This window comes from Hylaeus anthracinus, unplaced genomic scaffold (assembly GCF_026225885.1).
Source record: "Hylaeus anthracinus isolate JK02 unplaced genomic scaffold, UHH_iyHylAnth1.0_haploid 12002, whole genome shotgun sequence".
NCBI lineage: Eukaryota > Metazoa > Arthropoda > Insecta > Hymenoptera > Colletidae > Hylaeus > Hylaeus anthracinus.
The window spans coordinates 12,533,979-12,556,650 of record NW_026534349.1 but is presented as its reverse complement, the minus strand read 5'-3'; the positions used below and the strand labels follow the sequence as shown (position 1 = coordinate 12,556,650).

The window sequence follows — 22,672 nt, the reverse complement described above, 5'->3', positions numbered from 1 at the left end:
TTGTTCAGAATCGTCTCAGCTACCCCCCATTTCCGGCTCCTCTCCGAGTTTTGGGACACCCTGTATAACATATACGTTACATGAACATATTAACATATTCCTTAACATCTTAATGCGCCTTTTTTTAGATAGATTAACTTAAAACTAGTTCGTATAGCGTCTGCGTGCTTACATTATTTTAATGAAATGAAATGAAATGATAATAATAATAATTATTTAATTTATCACTTCCTCGAAATTAAAAATAAATACTTTACTTTTACAATCAATAATAATAATCGGAACTTTATTGAGTTCATACGGGTACCATCGCGTATACACTGCGTTTATCATGCTTTGTCATCCAATATTAGGAGGACCGAAAATTAACGTCATTTCTATTACGTTCTGGTCGGATAAATACATTCTTAATAAGTTTCTATTTTTAAGCAATTATAAATAAAAATTATAGATAAAAATCAATGAGCTGATGAATGATGAATAAGTATTGAAATTCGCGGAAACAACATTACTTTCCAGTTTATCTGATATCAGTATTTCTGAAAAGGCACAATTTAATACCGAAATAGGTGTTTAAAACAATTATAAAAATCTATCAACAGTATGAATACAAATAATTTTGTATAGGGCCATTTAGAGTGCTACAATCACTGATATAAATGAACTGCTTCGTATACACCATTTCTGTAATCATATTCTAGCTTTACATTGAACTGTTTTTGCAAAAAGTTTATATTAATTAGATATTTCAAAAATACAGTGTATATATCGATAAGGATCCGAAAAACATATAGAGATCAGTTATTGAGTGAATACTAATACTTCCGTAACTCACTGTACATATCGAAATTAAAAATCTGCGTGTTTCTTTATACCTCCCACTATTTTTTAAGTAATTTTAAACCTATTTCACCCCTTAAACGACACTATCTTTTGCGTTTAATTGTAATTATGTGTGCTTTTATCTAAAGCTCCTCTTAGAAACCCCAACACACTTTCTTGATATTTTATTTGATCGTGAATCCAAGAAAATTCAACATTGAGTTTCTACAAAGAGATCAAAGACGTACTTCGACACAACGTGACGAATGGAAAGCACAGCTTCAGGGAAAGTTATGCGCTCCGTTAGGTGAAACTTATGTAGAAAGGTGTCCATTGTTCGATGAGAATTTAATTTTCATTCTTTCGGATGCACGATGAACAATCCACGGTTCTGTTCGCGGGAAAGAGAATGCGTCCCTGCGAATGAATCTCCATGCTGATTGCGATCGAAAAGGAAACTCCGCTCGATGCAAATCTTTTTCTAAGTATGAATAATAGAATCTTTAAAAATGCGACAATCTCGTTGACCTAATATCCACTCCAATCGTTAGTTACGTTAATTTATCTTCGATTTTTTTAACAGCGAATACCGTAAGCGCTTGTACGAAACTGTTTATACTTTCGGTTGCATAGGTTTACTAATTACGAAAAAAAAAAAAAATATACATGCCGAATTGAGTAATCTCCTCCTTTTCGAAGTCGGTTAAAAAAGAAAATTCTATGTAGATTCTTCAAGAATTTAAAAAAATAATTTTCTGTGTAATAGTAATGCAGAGTAGTTATTCCATCCGTTGTTTTTTTGTGGAAGTAGATACACCTAGATTATTTATCTTTAAATATTTTGCATGATAATTATTACCGATTATTAGACCACGGATTTTTATGCATTTATAGGAAATTTGAATGTGCAAGAAACTACGAGATGTACACAGTATGCAAAATGATTGAAAGTATAAAAAGTGATTGAAAGTAAAGTTCACAATATTTGCAAAGTAAAGTCTACTTAGGTTCAATTTTTGAAGGTATATTTTCAAAGATTTATTCACATAAAAATCCGCGGTCCGATTGCTCTTGTACATTTATATCTAACGAGATATTAACTACTTCCTAGCTTTTAGGATGCAACTTATTTTTAATGTCTGATATAAATATTGTTAAATTACTCGATCGAATTCCTATTATTACTTCAATACTCTTCATGTTTTTATTGCTGTTAACACGTTCAAGGTCATTATTTTGAACACTTGTCGCAGCAGTAAGTACGCAAATAAGGATATCAATGAAATATTCGAAGAGTGCCTTGAAACAATTTATTTTCTATTACAGTAAGCCTGTGTAACCTCGAATGATCTTCAACTACAGGTCATTCTATTCGTCTTGAAACGATCTATCAGAATGTGTACAAGAAAATATATCCATACTATTTAAAAAAACAAAGTCGATCGTCATATCTCCTCAACGCTTCCACCGGTAAAAAAGTTATTTGCACCGCGTTACGTCGCCCTCGAAATCAAATAACACTTGTCCGACACTTCTTTTTCTAACGCTAAAAGTAAGCGAATTGTTCAGGTGTCCTGTTTTAAATGCTTCACCCTGTATACTTCAAGCTGCTGTACGGTTGGAGAAAAATCGATATAGTGTATCGGAGTACGTGTTTCTAGACTCTTCTTGCCAATTATTAGGAAACGTTGCAATTAACGTTCCTTGAACAAAAGATTCCAAAGGAACGGTTCATAACAAACGAATGGCGGATCGCGGGACAATGTAAGAGTGCACAGTTACGGTTCATGAAATATATTTCTCAGTTGCGCGTAGAAAAAAGCTCGGTGTTGCTAGGAAATTGCGAGTTCATCGAAGGGGACATCCTGCAATGCACGTGATAAAGGTGGCCACGCCCTATGAATCTAAATCTTCACGTTTTTAAAAGAGTCTTGCCACGTAACTGCCCACGCAACCAACATCCAGCCATGTGACTTCATCAGAAACATTCAAGAATCAAACTCTCCTGATTATTTTATTCAATGGGAATAATGAAATAAAAGTCTACCACTCTTATAGGGGTGTTATTTTTAGTTAGGAAAGATTAGTATAAGATTTTCTAAAGCAACACTTCGATTTAAAAAAAATGTAATATATAAATACGTTTATTAACAGAACGCTACAATCACCACGCCATGGCAGCAAAACTGATCTTTCGATTGTTCTGCATTCAATCGTTTTAGGGAATCGCGTATGGGAGTAACCCCATCACATTACCAGACACGCGAGTTGATTCGAATACATTAGAAAAAATATTCAAGTAACTCATTGAATAGTACACACAGTACCAATTGATCAATCCAGCCATGTGACTTTATCAGAAACATTCAAGAGTCAAACGCTCCTGAATATTTTATTCAATGGGAATAATGAAATAAACGTCTACCACTTTTATAACGGTGTTATTTTTAGTCAGGAAAGATTAGTATAAGATTTTCTAAAGCAACACTTGGATTTTATTAAAAATATTCAAGTAACTCATTGAATAGTACACACAGTACCAATTGATCTATCTGTTACGTGCCGACATTTTCATTATTTTTATTTGTCTTGATTTCGTCGGCAGGAATGTGTTCGAGATGGTTTATCATCCCGAATTCGTTCTAATCGAACGCGAACCTAGCCTTTGACGGTAGTTTGGTAAATTCGTTTGAGAAAGAATACACATTCCCTCCTTGAAATCAACGTCGTCACGCCACTTTCACCCTGCTGGCAACGCCGCGCCGCGGAAAGATCATTGTAAAATAATAATTGCGTTGCTTGTTACGAATGAAATGCGTAAAATCGTGTAATGTAACAGCGTCGTATATATATATGTAATTGTTGGAATGATAAACACATCGAATATTACCATCGCGTTCGAGTTTACAGTTACGGTTATCATTGGAAGGACACGTAAATATTGCGTGTTAAAATTAAACGTTCATTCCGCTTCGTACATTGAAACCATAGCGTGAAATTGCCGCGTGCTTCGTCCTCGCGCAATGTTGTCGCCGCGCGAGCCGAGCCACTTGGTGGCCGCGAGACGCGAGACGAGGTACAACTCGTAAACACCAAATTCTCGCGTGTACCGAGTCGCGAAATTTCGAGGATTTTTTCTATGAACTAGCGACGATCACGTGGTTCGAAGATCCTTTGTCTCCAAAGCTTCTAGAACGTTCTTCCACTCCCATCTCATCACTTCTTCTCGTACAGTCGCGGTGAGCGCGAGTAAGTCCGAGCGAGCCGTATAAGAGTTACAGTGCGTACCCATTAGTATCGTAATACGAAGTAAGCGGTAGGCAAAACTCGGGTCGTTTGTTAAATCGGTTTTATATATTAACTTCATATTTAATTTATTTAGTTAGTTTTATTTCCTTTCGTTATTTCCGTTATTAGAGTTTCGCGTTTAATTAATCCCTAATCGTCTTGAAATCATCTTCGCGTGTGGTGTGCTTCTCTTTTCAACAGTTTTCAACGGTTTTCCGAGTAAATCGCTGCATTGTAAGAAGGAAGGAAGCCTAGCTCGAACCATTCGAATTACGATTAGTTACACAAAAGAAAATGATTGGTGAGTTGTTTCCTCTAATACAATATATATTATGTATAAACACTCTGATTGTGATCACTGGGATATCAATAAATGAAATACTTTATTTCCGGGGTAACCCTAAATTGGTATCCTAGGTATTTTATATCGATTCGTTTTGTACTGAATATTCACATGTGTATATTTTCTCCGACAATTTGATATGTTCATTAATGTACGGATGAAGCGAGAGTGAAAGCGTGTATATAACATTTCAATAACCAAATGTATATTTCACTTACGGTCTTAATGCGTTCAAAATTATAATTTCAAGTTCAATATTGAGATCTAAATTGTTCAAATCGCATCTTGGAAAATGGAATTGTATAAAAGAACAAATGAATAATATTGGAATTTTGTGAATGTAACAATATGGAATCAACGAAATAAGGAGTCAAACTTTATTACAGGAATACTATTAAACTAGGAGACGTTTTAATTGCGCCCGCTCTCATTCGCGATAATTTCGTACACTAATGACTATTCAATTAATTTACGGAATTGGAAATAGCCGCAGAACACGGTGCAATGTTAATCGCGTCAACTTTCAATTATTTCGTGAACATATGGTCCTAATGTTTCGCTATGAAAATACTAATATTTAATTTTATTTCTTGTTTCATTCCAATTCTAAAACGAAGTTTCAGTTTTTTGTTTTAATAAATTCTTAACAAAAATTGTCGGAACCGAATATACATATACGAAACAGCTTGCATTGGAATACTTTTCGATGCATCGTGTGCAGGATTACTTGGAAGAGTTCGAAAGAAAATCAAATTATTTTCCGAAAACTACGATAATTGGAACGAGATAAATCTGAAATAATTCTAGGTCGATTTTTCTCATCGGTGAATTAATTAAAATTTCTTACTCCAGGCTCGAGTTATTTTCCGTACTCCGTTGAGCAACTTGATCGCGTTATCGCGAAGACGAAGTCTCTACTTCAACGTATTAACTTCCGTGGGATCTAATTATGTTAAGTGTTGTTCATTAAACGAGCGATTTAAGCGTGGAAATTTTAATTCTGCCGAGAATTGTTTTCCGCCCGTTACACAGACGGTAATTAATTTCTCGATGGAAAGTAAACTTATCGCGAGAGAAGTTCCTTAACACTTAGAATTAGCATTTAGAATGGATTTGTTGTTCTTCCATATATAAACATATCGTAAAATGAGAAAGTAGCCCATGCTATCGTTTTCTACTTATATAGAACAAGGTAAAGTTGTTTATATTATTCGATCAATATTCAGCCATACCAAGATTATAAACAATCCTTATAATAAGAAATATTAGGGTTAGTAAACTTTGGACTACGAACACTTTTAGTTATCAGAAGAACGCAGTTAAAAATATTCCCATTTTCGTTAATTGGGTTATTTATTATTCAAACTAGGCGTATTATTGTGATTAATATTAAACGTACCGACACTTGAAATATATCTACCTTATTAAATAAATGTTGATTTTTAGAGAAAAATTCTAAATTTTTTAAAGGAAATAATTTGCAAGATATTCATTTTTCTAAATAAAATTATAAATTGCTTACACACAGGACCAATGTACTAAATATAACGAGAATTATTCACTCCTTGTCGTACTTGAATTTTTCTAAGCTCTGATTTTCACTTCCTAACTCCCAATATAGGACTGTGTTTCTATTTCGTTCAACAATAGAGAACTCAACTTGTGAATCTCCAATAAGAGTTCGTTCTGAACCGTGATTCTTATTAATATTTAATCGAGGACTGAATGTCAATATATGCATTGTAAATATTCAATTAATTCGGAGATGTATATATTCAATGCATTTTAAAGTTTTAGATTATTATACCAACGTTTTTCGAGAAAGTAATATTTCCGAACACGAAAAGTTGAGAATAAGATATTTTTCTGTATTTTAATATGTATTGATTGCAACAATTAAAACTTAATAATTCCGACATAATTAAACATTTGTGAGATATTCAGCATCTTTCAGTGTTCGATTAAACATTAATAACAATAATGGTTCAGAAGTATTCATTCGAGACATTAATCGTGAGAAATTTGTCGTTCGTTTAGTTATATAGAGAACTCATTTTGTGAATCTCCAATAAGAGTCCGTTCTGTGTATGAGTTGCATCATATGGAACCCGATCAGGTTGTTCAAGTGCTCGCGCCGAAATCATACCATCAAGCCATAACTTGAAAAGTATATCTGAGCCTCGAACTAAGAATCCATTTACAGAATTGCAGAAAAATACGTAAATTTCGTACGGTGTCAAATGATCCCTCGTGGCACGTAAGGTATCCAAAAAAATTTTCTCTGTAAAAATATATGTGTAGAGTGTAAAGTGTAAAGTGCAAAAGTGTAAAGTGTAAAGTGAGATTAGATTTAGATTAGCAGAAATATAATTAGTTTTCAGTATTGTTAATTTTAGATAGAAACTAAGATAAATTTTCATGTTTGCGTGTATCGCATTCCAACTACGATTGTGTGTATTCAATAATTTCTTTTCATATCTTGACCGAAGAGTAATGTCATGTAATATACAGGGAGTTTTGTAATATGCGTGACCTTTTTTCAGGATCAAGTATTCACACCAGTATAAATCGAAAAGTCGTGAATAACGATTCACTTTTCGTCGAATAAAGTCGTCGTTCGTTGTTCACGAATAAATCTTAGAAACTTATTTGTTACTCACAGACGAACCTTGAAAGTTTATTCGTTATTAACGAAATTTTAGGAACTTATTTATTACTCACGGATGAACCGTCAAAGTTTATTCGTCATTTGCGAATAGCGAGACTAAAGCCAGAAATTTATTCGCGAATAACGATTCACTTTTCGTCGAATAAAGTCGTCGTTTGTTGTTCACGAATAAATCTTAGAAACTTATTTGTTACTCACAGACGAACCTTGAAAGTTTATTCGTTATTAACGAATAAATCTTAGAAATTGATTTGTTATTTAAAATAAAGCTTGTTCAACCATGCTGTACAAACATATGTGTGTCATATACCTATGAACATTCCACATTCGCATAATGTAAACGGCACGGTAACAAGTAGGTACAAGAATACAATACATGTCTGGTTTTCGGTTGTCACCGTCTCATACCGTGCGCCATCGTAATAAAGTTTATCTAAGGAATTCTGACGGACGTTATGCGGCCGGCGAATAAATAAGAAATCGCTGAGAAATTCCGGAAAAGCGAAGGTGGAGAGGTAAATAGAAGGTAGGCGAGGCAAGACTAGGGAAAGAGAGGATAACGCATTTTCCACACCTCGAAAGGCAGCTTATGCGCGGGAAGCTCGTGTCTGCATTATGCACTTCCAACCAACAGCTCCTGGTAGCATTAATATTTCCAGTGTGAAATATGCGACGACTTCGTATAACTTTGACTAAAAATTCCGAGAGTCTGGACCGGAAATTAAACAGTACGACACTATGTCATATTCACATTCTCATGTTTGTGAACAAATTTTCCAAGAGATATTACAGTAATAATTTCCCAATTTAATTTGGATCTAAATAAATTTTTTTTTATTACATATTTAATGTCGGATCAACCTTTTGTTATTAGCGACAGTTTCTCATGAGGTTTTCTCCAATGTTAGATATTGGTCCATATACATATGTGCATCTTTAAGTAGCTGGATTATTTTGTTTGAGTTTTCTTTTGGGCTCCACGCTTCCTTTAAACTAGTGGGTAGTTCGTATTGTATGCCGAGTGGTTCCGTATTTTTACACATAAATATTATGTGCTCTATTGTTAGAATATCGTTGCATGTACGGCATGCGAGTCTAATGGTCTTCTCAAGTAGGATTGTTTGTTTGGTTAAAAGACAATTTAGAAGTCGTAACAAACATCAGCATATTTTATATCTATATCCACATTTCAATTACTGTAATGGATCTTTTTGAGGAATTACAGTTCTAGGCAAAGCAGATTTTATGGAGTTATTATACAAGGTGGTTCGTTTAACTTGGTATGGATAAATATCTCATAAAAGTGTGAAATTACTAAGAAAATGTTTTCACAAAAATTGTTTGGTCAAAAGGTATAAATTATATGGAGCAAATAATTGTGTTGTAACTGAAGTAATGTGGGAAATTTAACAATCAAATGAGAGTAGAATGAGAACGAATCAGAACGGTTACTATGACATGGAACTTTTAATGAATTATTAATTTTATTTTAATTACTAAAAATAGATTAAATTATTGGCGTTGTAAACTTCAATTTTCTAAAGGACAATACCCAATCACATTTTGAAAATACAATATTCTCTGCAATTTCATTTCAAAAAATTACCATAATTATACCTCGACGAAATCGAACAATGCAACAAAATTATCCGTGACGTAAATTGTACGAGCATAGCAGAAGGCTTCTTAATGAAACGCGAATAATTTAGTTTGCACAAATTACAATGTATAATTCCTTCTGTAAATCGTATGCCACCAATATTTGTATTCGTTGCTCCGAATCGCGAATAAACGTCTTTCTGCTGCATCGCGCGATTTTTGTAACGAGAATGTAATAAAAAAATCGAACGACTTGAAGTCAAGAAAATGCATAACAAGGCAAACTTTCAAGGCGTTGCACCCGTGGGAACTTTAAGGGCGGGATTTGCATTAATTAAGAATTGAGTTTCTGTTGATTCGTAGATTGTCGGAAAAAAGAAAAAGTACAGTGACATGCAATTCCGTTGAATGAAATTAGGACGCAACTTCTCTGCAACAATATTGTTACAACACGCAAATTACACGACGGATACACGTTGGTAATGGCTTTTACAACAATGGCAAAGTAGGGCATTCGTAAGGAAACTTTTGCGTGGTTGAAAATATTCAATACGCGAATTTTCAGTTCCTCCTTCCCGATGGAAAGTAGAAACTACTTGGCTGCGAATGGTCTTCTATGGAACAGATAGATGAAATTAATGACAAATAAAACACAGATTGATTAATTTGTCGTAATGTCGACTTTCTGAAATAACGTAACGCTTTTCTAGCTGGCTTTGAATCGAGATGGACTCGTCATTAAACGTAGGTGTGTCCACGACATGCTGCCTGGTCGATAAAGCGTCCACGGCTATTCGTTTCCGCATTGTCGATTGCAAAATACATTGTACATCAGGCGAATTTAGCGCATGCGAACTTGTATGTGCAACTGTTACATCCCACTTCCTTTATAGTCGAAAATTTGACGGCTGACTGTGTCCTGAACTTACTAAAACCTAGTACGATACTTTGAGATAGTAAGTTTACTATTGCGCCGATTCCTCCTCTTGGATCCCTTAAAGGCGATTAGACAATCGAAGAACTGCTTCAAAATAAAACCTTCCGGAATTATTTTAGAGAAAATTAATACAAGTCTCGACTTTTCTTTTTGCGTAACGTTTGCAACCATCTTAAAGATTAAGAGATTATTGCTTTAGTTTTATGCATAGAGACGTTATATTTCAAAATTAAGACGTACGCGTGATCTTGTGAGAAAATTAAAATTATTTGGTAAAATATCGGTATATTAGCATCTAACCTGAAAGTTACGTGGGCCTATAGAGGCTTGATTAACATGAATTAAAAGTTACGTTTGTTATTAATTTATATTTGATATTTAATTTATTCTATTAGGACTTTCTAGGATATGATTTCTTCGCAACTTTGATACGTTTAGATATTGATCTGCATATTTATTTCTTAAACAGTAAATAATTTTGTTACACTAACAAATGGCTTTCTTCCACTATTTCTCACCAGATTTAATATATTACCGTAATGTTTAATGAAAACAGCCTAAGCTGGGCTCGAAGAGTCCAAACAATATTTGCGTTGTTCATTGCCAGTGCCCTGTTTACATGCTAATATGACGATTGCGACTCTCTACTTTCATTAGCTAATTAAACTGCTGTTTACCTTTTAATTGTGATCGAAGGTTTCTCTTCGCTTCGTCGACGTTTCAAATCCTCGATACTACAAACTATAACGACACGAAGCTGCTCTCATAGTTTAACGTAGCCACTGATGCACTCACTTATTCGTAGAATCAACTGATTTAAAACTGCCACGAGGAACGACTATTAGTCTTTGGAATAAATATTTATTTTCTAGTAAGCCCAAACTAGTCACTGCTGGAATGCCAATTATCGATTCTTAATTATCACTTCCAAGAACATATCACGCTCACGATGACGCAGTGAACAGCCACGTAATGCATTTTGATGCGACTGCAGTCTTGATTCACTCTCGTTATTCAGCGCATAATTATCATGCCGCGGTATGCCGAGCGCGATTGTTTTCCACGCGAAGAAAATCGAATTCCTTTGATGTTCAGTCAAGTGTTAAAATTCTTTAATTGACGATTCAACCGGCGAATGGAAAGCAATGAAACGTTGTCAGGACAGTTGATCGTAATTTTGTCGAGAAAGGCTGAGAATAAAAGAATAATTATAGATAATTTATACGCAAAATATTATTGACAAATTGCAGATAATTGATCTATATATCATTGAAATACAAATTATTTGAGTTTATATCGTTACACTGTTATAGAAATATTGGTGACATAAATTCCATAAAAAAATGTTAGAAAAATAAATAAAATTTATGTTTAGTCATTCATTTTGTACGCCTTTCAATGATAAAGTAATTGAAATTTCAATGTTTATAAAATATTGTTGTATTTTAATATATCTTTTCCTAGGAATAAATACTCGTTATACTCTTTAATATCCAAACTATTGAAGAATACATTTATCTAACCATAAAAGGTAAATAAAGCTTTATATGTCATCATTCATTTTGTATGGCTTTCAATGATAATCTAATTGAATTTTCAATGTTTGTAAAATATTGTTGTATTTTAATTCAATAATATAATATAATATTAATATATCTTTTCCTAGGAATAAATACTCGTTATATTTTTTAATGTATCCAAACTATTGAATAATATTGTTTTACACGTTTTTAATTTTAATAAGCGATTGTAATATTTTAATACGGTTGGAAATAATATTTATTATGATATTCATTACGTATATGCGAAGAGAGATTTAAATAGCACGTAGTTACAATAACGTTTCTTCTATTAATTCTCTTCAACATTAATTCTCTAAATAATTTAAAATCAGAAACAAAGTAAATGCTTCCAAATTATTTCAATTACATTTACTTAATTATTATAGGACGTTCAATATGGAATTTTAATCCTTGACCAAACAGATTTAAGTATTCTTCACGATACATATGTTATCATTTTCTAACCTTCATTTTCTGTGTACTTCTATATTTCTTTATAAATCGCATCTCTAGTTTTCTGGCAGTAACGAGTCTTCAAATGCATCTTTCAATGTTTACGCAGATTAGTCGATCCATGAGACCGATAATCCTCGGTTGTTTGGAATGCGGCTTCCATTATTTGCTCAATGAATCAACGTCGATTTTGAGCGCAGCAATGATTAACAACGTTGTTTCGCGTCACTACGCGTGGGATTATTTCTAGCGCGATTGAGAATTCAACAAACTGGTTGATGGACCGATGACGACCGATATTATCGTGGAAAATCCATCAAAAGACCAATCTACCGTATGTTTAGGATCAATACTATCGTCGATATTCAGCTAACAAAATTTGCATCCGATGTTTACTCTCCGCGACACAATCTCGAGCGAACCACCAATTTTTATAAAAAATTCCATTTTCCGTTGACAATTATAAATTCTAAAATTTGTATCTGCATTTATATAGCGCTTTTATTATTATCTAAAATTTGTACGTGAAAGGAAGATTTTTTTACATTTTTGTCGCACGTTATCTATTAACAAATTTTAATTTCCGCTCATGTTATTTTCTATAATTTATAGGTGGAAATAAGTCGTTTAAATGTCTGCCGTCAATTACTAATTCTGCAATTATAACCCCTTTTAATGTCACTGTTACATTATTTAGTAAAATTTCTAGACAGAAAGAAGTCCCTTCTTTTAATTTTTCGTTCTTTTCGACATTGTCCAATTCCAAATTTTAATTTCCAAATATTCAATTTAACAGAATTTCAGTTGAAATGATTTTGGTTCAATTGAATTTTCCTAGTCGCTGATTTTCGTGATTTTATCATCGTCTTTAGAACCACCCAATTTCATTTATCGTTCTTATTGTTTGATCCTTGATATCCTTTTGATACAGCTTCGATATTTGTTCACTTTCATGACTCGCGGTTGAAGATCACCGAGGTCATTTTTACTCAACTGTGAAGAGAGCAACGCGAGAGTTTCAAGTGGGTCCTTGCGGCAGCAAGGAAGGACACCGACTGAAAGGAAGGCTTGCAACAGATGCATAGTACTGTTGGTCATCGGGGCATGACATCGGGGCAGGTGAGTTCGAATTTCGTTAAGCTCAGGGCCGTACCTTCCGTTCGAAGGACAAAGGATGAGTAAGAACGAGCATGCAATTCCACCAATGAATATTGAGAGTAAAATGAAACTAAAAATAAATGTGATAAATGAAACTTGAACCTTGAAAATAAAACCAATAATTGGAAAAGTATAGAAAAATTTGAAATGCAAATTGGGGTTTAAAAATGTAGATATCAAGTTAAAATGGAAATTAAAATTGACGAGCGCATCGAAAAATATGGCATATGCAAATAAGACCCTAAAATTCGAAATATACCGTTACAATAAAAATAATACTAGGAAAGGTATCGAAATATTTGAAGTGTAAATTTCACCTCGAAATTTTAACTATGACCTTAAGATGAAAATAAAAATGGGGAGAATATCGGAAAATTTAAAATACTAAATGTATACTATAATGGCAAACTTGAAGTTAATATAAAAGTCAGAAGCATGTCGAACAATTTGAAGTACAAAGTAGACATTAAAATGATAATTACGAAATTGAAATGAAAATAGAAATGGGCTATACGTTGAAAATTTCGAAGTTCAAATTACATCTGAAAATGGGAAACAAAATTAAAATTAAAATAAAAGTAAAATGGGTCGTTTATCGAAAATGTCAAACTTCTAATTATATGTAAAAATGGGAAACAAAATTGAAATTAAGGTGAAAGTAAAATGGAAAAGGAATTGTAAAATATGAGGTACAATTTGAACATTCTAATGGTAAATAACACCATTACATCACATCTTTATTTACCAATCACATTGGTAAATAAAGCTAGAAATATAATAGAATAAGGAACAAAAACTTTGAAGTGTAGACTATAGTGTTGACTTCGAAATGAGAAACGAAGTTAAAATTCAGAAAGCTTAGTGTCAAAATTGAAACTAACATAAATTATACAGAAACATAAATATTGTTAATACTAAATACTCTCAATTTCATTAAAATATCTTGTTACAAAAGAATTCCATAAATTCTATCACTATTAACAAATTCGTATTTTAACCTAACAGAGCTACCGATTACAATACAATAAAAACTTCTTTCTATCTATGTATCTGTTCAATAAAAAAAAAAAAACAAGAAACGTGTAAAACATATCTGATTGTTATGAATGAAGTAAATATTTTCCAAATTTGCCATTTTTCACTATTATTGAAGGATTTGAATACCAATAAAATACCGTGGGAAATATTTCTCATTCTAACGCATACAACAATTTGCTTCTTTCTATGGATCACAATTTGACAATCACTGTATACAAAAATCCTTTACAATTATTTAGAATTTGACTGTACTAAACTTTGAGAACATTTATTCCTTTTAAATAAATTTAATGTTGTCTACAGTTTACTATTTATTAATTGGAGACTTTAGAAGACAGAATAAGATACAAATCAAACAAATATGTTTATATTTATTTCACTTCAATCATTAATTTCGCTGAATGTTGGAGACTGGTTTAAACTGTGCTTCGGACAAATAATAAAAGTAATTCGTTCGCGTTACTTATTACATAGGAAAGAAAACATAAACCCAAAGATTGAAAAAGTTTCAAATAAATCATATGCAAGAGCCGCGTTTTTTTAATTAAAAATTCATGGTGCTAAAATTTAAATCCATAAGAGATTACTATGAGCTATTCATTGGTCGGCAAAGCTTTTGCTTTGGCACTGTTCCACAAAGGATTAACAAAAATTGGTACAAATTTGCGTGTTACGTCGTTTACTCAGACAGAGTGGATCATCGAAAAGCGGATGAAAGAGCCGTGAAGGCCACCTGCTTTTTAGTTTGCTATATACTGAGTGACTCGGAAGAACTCCCCGTCTATCTGACAAACTTACAGGACTTTAATTTATCACGATTACTATATATCTCCAGATAACAGCGGTGGAAGTTTGTTGGGAAGTTCCTACGTCCTTCGAGAGCCATATAATCGACGCTGGAAAGATCTACAAGCGATCAAGGCAACGCGAAAACGAGAAAATCAAGTTCCCATCGCGTGCGCGAATTCTCAACGTGTTTTATCAACCTCGTTAACAGCGATCGGGAAACGGCGGCGGGCTCTTGGACGAGTTCACGGACGAAAGGTAAAACATTCCAACAGAATTTTTATAAACGAAGAGTTTGTTACAAGAGGGAAGTATTACGCGAATCCCATTTTCACTTAAGCGCTATTCGGATACTGTAATTTTAATAAACTCAAAGTGTATTGGACTTGCAGGCTACCTTCGATATTCTTTGACCGAAAACAGATTTTTTGATACATAAACGTTTTTAATTTATAGAATCATCTTCGGATGCAACTAAATTATTTAATCACGTACAATGAAGCCAAACAGCATTTAAAGAATTTTTTCTTTTACAATTATTTCAGCAGTGTTTATTGTTGAATATGCAGGTGAAAATGTATGCGGAGTTCGTTGTAAATACAATGTTCCGTGGTGCGGCATTTGTTCGTTGAGAACCCGCGAGCTCGTAACGAACAAATACTAAAAACGGCTTCTTAATAAAATTGTTAAATTTATTTTCCCCGATAGTTTCATTTTATGGATTCCATTGTAATCGAATCATTATTCTAAAATTTTTATTTCGAAAGTCTCAAAAGTTATTGGATTTGCAACTAATATTCCGTATTCATATACACGGAACCATTTTTTTTTTCAAATACATAAACGATTTCCATTTATAAAGTTATGCTCAAATGTATCAAAATTATTTAATCGTCTAAAGTTAAACAAAAACAGTTTTAATAATATGCAGTCCAAAAATAAATAGTAACGTTAGTAATACTATATGTAGGTTATATATAATACTATATATGTATACGTCAGTAATAATACGTATCAATTATAAATGAATGCTCCCATAATCTTACTTTTTCATAAAAAGACAAACATTAATTAATTGTTTATCCCATCTTTGTTGCATGCATTTTATTAACGTCGACAATTATTCGATATCACCTGGAAGATTCATATTCTACGTGCTTTTTAAAATAAAAATATCAAAATAATGACTCGATAGAAATTGATTATGTAGTAAGGAATCGAAGATTGCTTTATTTCGAATCTTTCTATTTTCTGTTTGTAAGCTTTATTGGTTTTATTAAAAAAGAAAAAAAAAATTCAATAACTTTATAATCGCATTTGTTCGTGTCACAAATTTTGGAGTGCATTTCGGACACCCGGTACGTTTATACCTGTACTACAGGTGCCGCCCTTTTCCGGACTGTTTTTCTCCTAGTCTGTCACAGGAAGAAGGGTGGACAAGACCCTCGTAACGGAAAGTTTCAGGCTGCACGCGTAATTGAATGCAGAATTTGAAAAGGACGGAAGACGAAAGATTATGGGAACGTGCTGTCGGGTTCTTCGCGATCTATAAATATAAATACATTCCAGCAATTTTATCGACTGGACGTCGCGTGAATGATGCCATGGATAAAACTGTCAGCTACAGATCTATCACTAACCCATTCGCTACCAATTTATTTTAGTTTCAGAATCCCCGTTTATTGCCTGCGAAAGTTGCAGGATATTCAAATAAATTTTTGTAACGGTACGGAATTTTTGGTCTTAGGATATTTGGTCCAAATCTTTGGTCCAAAAGATTTTTCTTTTGGAATTAGAAAAATCTTTCGTTTACATTCCGGACACTTTAAATATATACAGTGGGTGGAGAAAGTACAGAAAGTATGTGCTTATTCGTACACCGATCCATTTCCAAAAATACTATGTGAAACTGTAATTTATTAACATTTTCTTTTTTATAAACAACGATTTTCTACATATTCTTGAAAATGTCTAGGATAAGTACAGTACAAAAACAAATTAGTTATTTATACAGGTTGCGAAATTAAGAAAAAATAATAAATCGATAGAAATATAGAAGCAATAAGTATTCGTACGATTGTTAAATTTTTAAAACTTCATGAAAAAAAAAAGAAAGAAATTTACATTAATTTGTAAACGATACGAATACTTCGTGGAATTTTCCTTTTAATTTTGGAGTAACTTACATACGGAAATTTTGTATACTTTTCATGAACTGTATATGTGTAATTTTTAATGGCTTAGCATTTATCAAAACAATGTAGGAATTAAAATAACTATGATATTGAACAATTAAAGCGTATACTTTGCGAGTTAGCTTTAGAAACGTATACGTTATTTCCAACGGTGACCGTAATTCAAGTTGTAATGTACTCGGTTCTTAAATCGCTGCGTACTTTTTGAGTGTATGTTCGAACCCCTGATTGTTATTTTTTTTTTTCGTTAATCATATATCTTTTAATTATTAACGATATTGATTTCCAAGTTACTTATCTTTAATTTTGTAGTGGAAATACAGTAGACATTGTGTAGGATATCCATAATGTTCATCGCTGTTCTTGTTGATTACAGCTTTCACTTGTTTAAATAATAGTGTATGTATGTATGTATGTATGTATGTATGTATGTATGTATGTATGTATTTGCAAGAGTTTTGCATGGCCCCACTTCCGTTTACAAATTCCTTACACCTTATTCTTATTCCAACCTTAAATTACCCTTATCGTACCCATTTAAATAATAGCGAAATAATAATATAATGCAGGATAATATATTAGGTTGTCCCAAAAGTGTCCTTCACTTTATTAATAAGTAATACATGGACAATATTTTATGTTTTATGTTACATTACCGAATTGAGCACGATTCATTTTGCTCCATTACTGTTACAACATGAACATCTATGAAATTAGATTGTCTATTTATATAAACACGACCACATCAAATAATTGAGTGCAACTCGCGAAAGAAACTTTTGGGACAACCTAATAGTATGAGTAGTGTAGGATAGATAGTACAACTGGTTTGAGGTAAGGCGTGCGAAACAGAATAAACTGTAAGTTGAAATGTGGTGTTTGAATTATGATATGTTTGTCGCGTGCCGTAAGAGAGCGTCATCTTATGTGTTCCGTACAATTTTACACATCCTGTGTCGAATGGTTTAGCGACAATTGCCCGAAATCACTCGAAGCGATCAGTTATGTTATATTCACAATAAAGGAATATTAATTACTTTGAGAATTATGTTACTTACTTAATTTTTGGTTTGTATTGGTCTCACAATAATACTAATCTTAGAAATATATTATTAATATTTATTTATTAAATCATACAATTCAGAATGTATCCATAACATAAGGGAAAATGAATTATATCACAAAAGAACAGAGAGTTTTCTTAGAAATATAAAATAATATTAAGATGAACACGCTTCCACTGCGAGATCATCCTGAATACGTGCCGGAAAATTCGGAACTAAAAAAAAAAACACATCCGGGCCCTTTCCCATAAACGCCTTCTAGAGAATAGTGGCGCGAAACTTTAAATTTACTTTACTTCTCTAACAAATAATAATAATAATAATAATAAAATAATATTAATATCTGTTGTCTCAAAGAGGCTAAAAATCCTGTATATCATAACAATAAGTTCTAAGATATCAACATTTACGACCTTTGGATATTCGTATAACCTACGTATAAGTAAGACAACTACGCCATATGTTGAAAACGAAAAGGATCTTTATTTTGCTTCGTTTTTGCTTTGCTTTGCTTTTCCATTTGGTGTTACATTTTGGACTTCATTAGCATTATTAACTTGACGATAAATCGGTCACTACACGTGAATACACTCTTCTAGCCCGATGTCCTCGATATAACTTATAAGAATCCCTACTAACCTGAATAAACCTCCTTATAATATGCACCTAGCCAAGGACGAGTCTAGAAAAAATCTATAAAGTACCATCATGTAGGATACGTTTCCAAAGAGAAGTTATAATGTTTATAGTCACCTCATCAATGTTGCTACTCAATGTAACATCTTCGAAGGGCGGTAGAAGACGTTTGCATGTTAATTTTTGCGACGAAGCAGCAAGCAACGAATATAACTCTGCCTCTGGGGGCGCGGTTCATACATCGCTCGTTGTTTATTGCGCGTTAAAACGTCGCTATTCGTTTCGGAACGGACAACCATTTCCTATTTCATGACGTCTCGCAGTGGAAAGAATTGCGAGAAAAGCCAGTCGTAAAGACCAATCGTAAAACGCAGCTAGTACATGTTATTTCTGGAGGAATATTCCCTCAGTATCAATCGAAAAGTAAAGAGGCAGGACGTGGTGTTCGTGCCGTTGATACCATACTGTTTAAAATTGATACTCTCGTTGCACTGAACTGATCCATGTGATATCTGGGAATTATTTGAGACACTTTTTGGTATTTCACACTTCCAAGGCTTTCTATTTATGTTATTATGTGAACATTGTGATATGTTCTTGTAAGTACAGTACAGTCTCCATAAATGCACAAATTTCTCTACGATAAATGGACAGAAACCATCTCCACCACTGGAGGGTATACCCACCCCATGATGGGTCGCGGAGTTCGATCGCCGAGCAGTGCAACATGATCTGGGATCGGATATGTCGGTGAGACATATTGTACGAGTATCTACATACAGTGGGTGTAGAAAGTATTCGTACATTGATCAATTTCCAAAGAACCTGTGTAAAATTGTAATTTATTAACTTATTTTTTATAAACAATGACATTCAACATATCTCGCATATCTACATATTCTCGGAAATCTCGGAAATAGATAGATTACAAAAAAAAAATAGCTATTTATTTTAAGTTGCGAAATTAACAAGAAAAGCAATTAATCGATAGAAATGTTGAAGCAATAAGTATTCGCACAACTGTTTAAAAGTACTTCTCTGGAAATTTGATGTTTTCTAATTCACACGTAGCAATAAACTAATGTGTTTACGTTACAAACTCTATCGTAAATGGTTCGTCATAAGAATCGTACAAATACTTATTGCTTCTATACTTTTACCCACTTTTCGCATTTTAAGATTGAAAATCTTTTTATTTTCGAACAGCCGAAATTCATGTCACGTTATATGATGAAAAATGCTGTGAGGCGATGAAATGGGTGGGTAGTAACAGAATAAATATGTCCCGTGATTGGAACAATTAAAACTTAATCCGAAATAATTAAACGTTTATGATACATACAGTATCATTCAGTGTTCAATTAAATATTAATAACAATTACGGTTAGGAATAAATATTCATTCGGGACATTGACCGTGAGAAATTTGTCAGTATTTCAATATCTGCTGATTGCACCAACTAAATATTAATTTGTGACAATAGTTAAATTAATTATTAACAATACATATTATTTAAACAATGATGGGGAATATGATTATGCTGTGGTATTAATGTTTCGCGAATTATTTTCTCGATGGATCCAACGAGCCTTCGAATCGACATGTCACGACATGTCACGCGGTTGTTGCTCGCCCTTCCCCTTCTCTACTTCGAGAGGCACAAACAATCTACGACGCACGACCGCGCTCAAGCAGGTATGCGTGGGGCGAGAGCTCATTCATCGTTGATCCTTCGTTCGATATAGATCTCGCGATCGCGCGTCCGCGTCTCGCGTCCCTCCTATTTGTAGTTTCCCTTAGTATCTTAGTTTGGTTTGGTTAGTTTTAAGATTGCGTGTACGAGTGTCTCCTCTGCCAAGTAATTATTAATCAACTTGTTTTGTTTGTTCGTAAGTCCATATTGGGCTCGTAACATCGTGATCCACTTCGGTCGCTATTGCTTCATGTGATAAGTGTAGTGATCAACCATGTGACTGGCCGAGATCGGTTGCCGTCCTCTAGTGGGTCTGATTTGAGACAGGGTCAATCGACACCTCCGAGGAATCTTCTAGTCTCTGTACGCGTCAGGCGAAATCCAGGCTCCCGGCGCAGCGCAGCTCAAAAGAGCAGTCAGACGGATGCAAGTCGTGTCCTGGCCTCCTGACGTTGTGCAGAGAGTAGAACTCTGTTTCGGGACTCTACGACCGTCAGACATACCTGGTGTCGCCAGGGCAGGGCAACCTGACGCGGTGCTACCTACGTCGTACACTGTAAGGTCGGATCCGGGCTCTCGGCAACAGGTATGCAGGGAGTAGAGTACTGGCGGAGACGTTGATCGTCTTTCTCTCTAATCAGACCCACTAGAGGAAACGGGACTGAATCTGTAAGTCCAGTTTCATGGTCGCGTCGTGTCGCGATTTAGCTTCACTCCTCTTAGTTCAAATAATTATTTGGCAGAGTTAGACTTAGACTTTGGAAATCAAAGGAAGTTTGCTTTCTTTGATTTCCATGGTTTCGTACTTAGTATTAAGCTCGTCAACTCTATGTAGAGTATACATTTACGTATGTATACTCTATGTAGAGGGAGATCGAAGGAACTTTGATTCCTTCTATCTCCGGGTCTCCAGTCGCAGCAACCTCCACGTGGTGAGACCTGGTAATCGATATTATTCGTGACGAACAATCATTCGTCGCGATGAAGTTGCGAGTTGGAAAGAGTGCTCTATACATAAATCTTGCGACACGTCGTGCTAATGGTTGATGTTAGCGTGGTTGCAACAGGCTTTCGAAATATTTTTTAGTACTGCAAAATTTTAATTTCTACATCTGCGACCAGCGACATGGTAGCAGAGATGCAAATTGGCCCTCAGGCCAAAATGAGTTTAACATGCTTGTTGTAAAACGTGGAGTAGGAATCGCAGTACAAAATAAAAGGGATGACTGCTAACACAAAAATAAAACAGAATATGTTCTGTAGAATCCTTCTATACGAAGTTTCGATTCTCGGAAAATTTATGATGAAAATTATTAGAAAGATGTAAGAGAAAGAGAAAGATAAAAAAAAGATGTATATATTTGGGAAGGCACTACTTTTCGAAGAGTATTTTAAAATATAATTAATATATAGTGGATATTTATGGAAATTTATGTTTTTGCAGATACAGATAAAGAAACGAAATTTAAAAGAACGTATACAGGGTGTATATATTTTAATAAAAGGAACGTATATTTCATGTATCATGTATTGCCATAAATGTATAAACACCCACAGTCTACTGATTAAATTTTCAGCAAACTTGTTCACTGGATAGTGATTACCTTCTGTATATTTTTACTTCTTCTTCAAAATTCCAAAAAGTGTATAAAGTAAAATAAATAATTCAATATTTCCTTTTCACAGTTACTGTTATAATTTTGTTATACACCACTATGATGACTGGACTATGTTATGTGATGACAGTGGAAAAATAAGATAAAATGAGAGTAACGTAACATTGCAATTAATGCTTCGAACACAGAACGAGACTGTTTCTGAGATCCGGATACAATAGGTAAGTTTTGAAACAGAATTAAAAATTATGATACCTCTCCGAATATCATGATTTCCTGATAAAAACGGTAAGTATCGAGCCAGAATAAAAATTATGATACCTTCTCGATCAACACGTTCTGCTAATACAAGAGGTAAGTATCTCTGGTATCAGGCGAACATGACATGAGAGGAGGTGGCACGAGGAATTCATGGTACGTATCGAAATTCTGAGGAAATTTTCAATTTGGTATCAGAACATGATATGCAAAGAGGTGGCACGAGAAATACCAGGTACGTATCGAGATTCTATGGAAGCTTTACATTTTAGTATCAGGAGAACATAATATGCGAGGAGGTGGCACGAGGAATTCATGGTACGTATCGAAATTCTGAGAAAATTCTGTTTTGGTATCAAGAGAACATGATATATGAAGAGTGGCACGAAGGAAATCTGGTACGTATCAAATATTAGGCAGACTTTTACTCCTGGTATCAGGACAACATGTTATGCGAAGAAGTGGCACGAAAGACTCATGGTACGTATCGGAATTCTGGCCGATTTTAAATTTTGGTATCAGGAGCACATGATATGCGAAGAGGTGGCACGTTTGC

The 22,672-nt window shown here is 33.9% G+C and overlaps 1 protein-coding gene and 1 long non-coding RNA gene across 11 annotated transcripts in view; one reads left to right on the top strand and one right to left on the bottom strand.

Annotated features, from left to right (window-relative positions):
* Positions 1-22,672, bottom strand: part of LOC128891842 (ankyrin repeat and fibronectin type-III domain-containing protein 1) — a 201,110-nt gene that overhangs the window by 50,721 nt on the left and 127,717 nt on the right. The window contains exon 1 of one of the 7 annotated variants that reach the window (XM_054151703.1): positions 10,335-10,650. The exons of the other annotated variants lie outside the window; for them this stretch is intronic. The gene's annotated coding sequence lies outside the window, so the exon portion shown is untranslated. Of the gene's footprint in view, positions 1-10,334; positions 10,651-22,672 lie in introns of those variants that run through there. 7 annotated transcript variants of the gene reach the window in all.
* LOC128891888 (uncharacterized) lies at positions 3,417-16,391 on the top strand. Of its 4 annotated transcripts, XR_008460945.1 has the most exons (5): positions 3,424-4,131; positions 4,312-4,411; positions 12,642-12,791; positions 14,704-14,912; positions 15,111-16,391. It is a non-coding gene; the product is annotated as an uncharacterized LOC128891888 (long non-coding RNA). The 4 variants fall into 4 exon arrangements; XR_008460946.1 differs by having other exon boundaries at positions 3,417-4,102; positions 14,704-16,391; XR_008460944.1 differs by having other exon boundaries at positions 3,421-4,138; positions 14,704-16,391.